The sequence below is a fragment of the Octodon degus genome, unplaced genomic scaffold, assembly GCF_000260255.1.
Source record: "Octodon degus isolate 3935 unplaced genomic scaffold, OctDeg1.0 scaffold00170, whole genome shotgun sequence".
Taxonomy (NCBI): domain Eukaryota; kingdom Metazoa; phylum Chordata; class Mammalia; order Rodentia; family Octodontidae; genus Octodon; species Octodon degus.
The window spans coordinates 1,999,849-2,005,516 of NW_004524746.1; positions in this window are offsets into that span (position 1 = coordinate 1,999,849).

Consider the following 5,668-nt stretch of genomic DNA (forward strand, 5'->3'; position numbering starts at 1 on the left):
AGAGGAAGCTCTCCGCACACTCACCGGACCTGGGATAGGACTGGGTCTGGAGGCTCCCGGAACTCGGCTGAAAATCCTACTCAGCGGGCGGTGTGGGGGAAGCACTGCGGAGTGGTGGTGGGCGGCCCAAGGGGCTGGGAGAGGGTCCGGCCCACTCTGCCTGGGCTGGGACTGGTCCCGCCAGCGCAGGGTAGCAGAAAGCTCTCCGCATACTCACCAGACCTGGGCTAGGACTAGGTCTGGGGGCTCCCGGAAGGCGGCAGAAAATCCTACTCAGCGGGCTGGGTCGGGAAGGCACTGCAGAGTGGTGGGGGGCGGCCCAAGCGGCTGGGAGAGGGTCCGGCCCACTCTGCACCTGGGCTGGGACTGGTCCCACTGGCGCAGGGTAGCAGGAAGCTCTCCGTACACTCCCTTTTCCTGCTTAAAAGGGCTGAAGCTATGTGTAGTGAGGATTAGGTGCTCTCAACCTGCCTTGGGACTCTGTGGCTCACTGGTTGTTCTGGGAAACCTGTCAGAAGACAATGGGTAAAGAGTCAGTGCCTGTGTATGACGGTCTGTTGAACTGACTACCCAGTGGGGGGAGGTTGGTGAATTTGTCCAAAAAATCATGAGCTGTATCTGAATCACCATCTATTTGGTTGGGGACACATAGCCCAAGTAGGAGAGGGAATAGGTCAGAATATTTTCCAGTCTGCTTGCAGAGGTGGACTATGCAGATACAGCAATTAGAGGTTTCCATGTTTCTTGTGGAAGGATATTAGATAGAATATCAATAGTCTGAGGGTCATCATCCTAGAATGATTATCCTTATTATGAATCTAATTAAAAACAGCAGTACTACCACATGTACCCATTTCATCTGTGATGGATTAGGGTTCATTAGTGTCTACCTATTTGTACCTGAAGCAGTAGTGGAGTCTTATTTACTGAAGAGGAGTCTCAGGCCTTCCAGGGTTTCAGAGAAAAACTTTCTTCATTTGGCTGGTTGTCTCAGTTACTCTTCTCTCATTGCTTAGACAAATACCCACCACTCAAGATTAAGGAAGAAAAGGTTTATTTTGCTCACAGACCCTGGGGGTTTCAGTCTATACTCCGCTAGCTCCACAGCAGAGCAGCACATGGCAGAGGGCAGCAGTTCATGGCCGTGGGCTTCAAAGAGCAGAGAGCAAAGGGAGTGGCAGCAGCTCAGGCAGCTAGCTAGCCTCTTTCCCCTTCTTACATTCTAATGCCAATTACCTGTCCCAGGGCAGGTGCAGCATCCACACCACAATAATTAATCACAAACTCCAAGAGGGGCCCTGTGACTGCATAAGGCTTTGGGGGACACCTATACACAAACTAAAAGAGTGATCTTTTTACTCACAGTTCACTTACAAATGTGAATCTAGCTCCTTCTGAAGGATCACTGAAAAGGGGATTTTTAAGTTTTCTTTTGATTGGTCTATAAGAAATCCCTTCTTTCCAAGTCAGAATGAACAGTTGGCTTCCAGTGTGGACACTAGGTGGTCTCCTTAGGCCAAGAGCTAACAAGTCTTTGTTCTTTATAGTTTATGACAACTTATTGTACTTGCTGCAGGTCAATAAAATATTGTGAGAGTCTTGTGGTCTTTGTGTACACTCTACATCAAAAGATAGGAAAGAACTCCCATATAACATTTCAGATAGGTTTATATTTATCTTTATTTGGGGAGTGTTTTGAATCCCCATGAGGGCTGCTGACAATAGCCGAGTCAAGACCTAAAAGTTTCTTGGCAAAGTTTTGCCAGGGTTCATTTTAGAGTCTGTCAACTTTCCAGAGAATGGAAGTCTTCATGCATGGTAGAAATGGAACTTTATTCTTAAAGCCTTTGTTACCCCCAAGTTATTTGAGAGTTAAAAGAAGGCCCTCTGTCACTCTGAAGGTACTGGGTAGTCCAGAATGGGGCATCTTTTTTTTGAGGAGCACCTTGTTTAGTTCCATACACTGTGAATGGGTAGCATAAGCCTCAGTCCAGCCCATAAAAGTATCAGTTAGGACCACTATTTGTTTACATCTCTCATATTGTGGCATGTGGGTGAAGTTTAATTGCCAGCCCTCTCAGGACATGTCCTTCTCCTCAGTACAGGTTTTAACAAAGGAGATAGTTTGGGGTTGTTAGAGCAATTGTAAGCACAGAGTGGGCAAGTTTTGCAGACTTACTGGGTTATGTTACGAGTCCTAGTCTCGGGTGAACATTTGAGTAAACTTTCCCCATGTAACATCTTTTTCCGTATTATTTTTATAACTTTCAACAATTTCCCTTGAGGAAGGACCAACTTGCTTTCTAAACAACACCAAAGCCCTTTTAAAATTTTTATCCTTCAGATACCAATGGTTGAACTTAGAAAATGCTGTTTCGATTAACTGGGTCATAGTGGTAAAGGGCATCACAAGTGGCCAAGACAAGCTGGAGACAAGACAGGTTTAGGCCTGGACATCTACGGATCCCTGATGAGCCTTGCCCCACTACATACACCATGGCGGGAGCTTTGCTGAGCTGTAACTCACCCTCTCCCCACTGGTGCAGAAGGCAAACTGAGCCTGGGACAACTACAGGACTTGGTGTTCCCTGCTCTGCTCCCACTGATGCAGAAGCCATGCTGAACCCCAGACAATGGGAGCTTTGGTAAGCCTATTGCACACCCAATATCCTGGGAGCCCTGCTGACCCATGCTTTGCCCTCCTACCTTCACAACTGAGCCCAGGTGAACACTGGGAGTTTCAAAAATGTCAAAATGAAGGAGCAAATGGCAATCTCAGACCTCTAAACCACTCAGAAGAAGTCTAGGAAATAAAGGCATAGAAGAACTTGGAAATAACACACCTGAAATTTCTGAAATGATAACAACTGAAGTAATGAAACAACTATGTTGGGCTATAGAAGAAATCAGAACAGAAATAATCTCTCAGGTAAAAAAAGAAATAATGACAATTATGAAAGAATTGCTCAGCACATCTAAAGAAAATATGGATAAAAAATAGAGATTAGAAAAATGATGGAAACATTGAATGAACAATACAGGAGAGAATTAGAAAACATGAAACTTTCAAACAGATATCTAGGAAATTAAGAATTCCATTGAAAGCTAGCAAAACCGCTTGAACAAAACTGAAGATAGATTTTCAGACCCTGAAGACAGCATTGCAGCTAGTGACCATGAAAGAAAATATCTTAAAAGTAACAAGGAACCAGGAAATAATAATTCAACAGATGTAAGATGAAGCCAAGAAAAACCACGTAAGACTGATAGATGTCAATAAAAAAGCAGGAGTCAACACGAATGACATAAAAAGTTCATTTGCAGAACTCATAGCAGAAAATTTCTCAAGCATGGGAAAATAATCTGACATCTGGGCTGGTGAGATGGCTCAGTGGTCTAAAGCACCTACTTAGAACAAGCTTAGCAAAGCACTGGGACCGTGGTTCAATCCCCCAGCACCACATGCCAGCCAGCCCCGCCCCCTGGTGGACTGAGCTGTTCCCCACACACAAATAAATAAATAAAATTTTTTTAAAAAGATATATTAAAAAAAAAAAGAATCTGACATCTAAGTGAGGCATACAGGACTCCAATTGACCATAATCAAAAATAAATCTACATCCAGCAAACTAGAGATTTCCACAGGAGGTCAAACCTACCAGGATGTTCTGTCTGACATTTGCATAAACATTTTTTGCATTGCTGTGTATCTGCCACTGAAAAAGGAACCTTTTTTTTTTTTTTTTTTTTTTTTGGTGGTACCTGGGATTGAACTCAGCACCTTGAGCTTGCCAGGCAAGCACTTATTCCAACTGAGCTGTCTCCCAGCCCCTAGAATATGGTCTGATTGGTACCAGGGATCAAAGTCAGGGGCTTGTGCTTGCCGGGAAGGTGCTTAAGCCACTGAACTATCTCCCTGGCCCTGTTTTCAAATAGAACCCTTTTCTTATACGACCTCTTTCAGAGGTAGGATTAACTATAGGTTGGAAGAATAAGAGACTCTACTCCAAATACATTCTGCAGAGCTAACAGCTGTCTGAGATGCATGAAGAAGGGACTGGGAAACTAGCGAATCAAACTCTGGTAGAGTTCCTGAATCACTTCAAGATGTTTTGACTGACTTATTGGCATAATAATTATAAGAAGAATGCCTCGGAAACAACCCAGTGTGGTTAGTTTCATTAAACAGATAGAAGAGACCTATATTCCCCTGAGAAATAGGTGGGTATCTGAATTTCCTTTTCCTTGGACCTCTTCAAGTATCATAGTTCTTGGACTTTACAGAGATAAAAAGCCATAAATTCCTAAACATAACAGGCTTCATACCATTTTTCTTGTCTTCTGTAAAATGAATCTAAGTATATTACTGAAATCTAGACTGCCATTCTGTACTTATCACTCACTACTTCCTTGTTCTTACTGAACCCAAAAAGTATTGCCATAGAAGATAAGTTGTTAAATAAGAGAGTTACCTGTATGGTAGTTATGGACAGTGTCCAGGTCCGGCATCTTTCAGCAGGTATTCCTTGCAGGATGCAGACCTAGTGAATCCCTGAAGCATCCTCTGCATATGGCCAGATGCCTCTGATGAAGTGAGTAGCACTGAGGTCTCACAATGAGTGACTAAAACTGTCTGGGAAAACACAAAGACACCCCCACACCATTGACAAACACACTATGAAACTTTTCCTGAGGAAATGTCTTAAGTCTCCCAGCTTCCACTAATTTTCCTTACCCTCTAATTCCCTGATAATTATGTCAGGAAAATTCAAAAAATTTGCATTTCCTGATACAAGAAAACCTGAGTGGGAAAGTAGAGACAAGAAGGGGATTGGGGATTTTCTAGAGAGAAGGAAAGAAAAACACCATATTGCTCCTTCTTGACTTGAGTCCATAACATCAAAGAAAGAAACAAAACTATGCCCAAAGGTCCTTACCTCTTAGCTGGCTCACCAAAATGTTATTAGGGCTCTGGGGTGATGTAAGATCCTTCTCAAGATTTTTTGTAGGTTCTTATTGCCTTTAACAAAGAATTGGACAAGACAAATACAAGAGATAGTGAGGTTTTACACTGATTAAATATAGGACATAAGTCTCTTCTGCAGAATGAGAGAAGGCCCCAGGCAAAAAGAGAGCACAGTAGCAACAAGGTTACTGTTGGCCACACTTGCATACCCCATCTTGATGTTGGTCCTAGGCCATGTTGTTAAAAATCTGCTTGATTTTGCATGAGAAGAGTTGAAGATAATATTTTCTGGCTGGCCCCAGGGGCAGGACCTGGGAATTGCTTTTGCTGCATGAGCATCCTGAATCTCTGTGACTGACAGCGCCTGTGCACTTGCCAAGCTAGCTGGTCAGGCCCTAATCTCCTGCCTTAATAGTCCATTGAACAACTGCATTTTTAAAATTATATAAGTGATATACAAAAGCAGTTTATGTGACCAGAATTATAAAACAAAATTGAGGCAGATACCTGATACTTATTTTATAAACATTTAAAACCTAATTTAGGGCTGGTGAGATGGCTCAGTGGTCTAAAGCACCTATTTAGAACAAAATTAGCAAAACATAGGGACTGCGGTTCGATTCCCCAGCGCCACATGCCAGCCAGCCCCGCCCCCTGGTGGGCTGAGCTGGCCACACACACACACACACACACACACACACA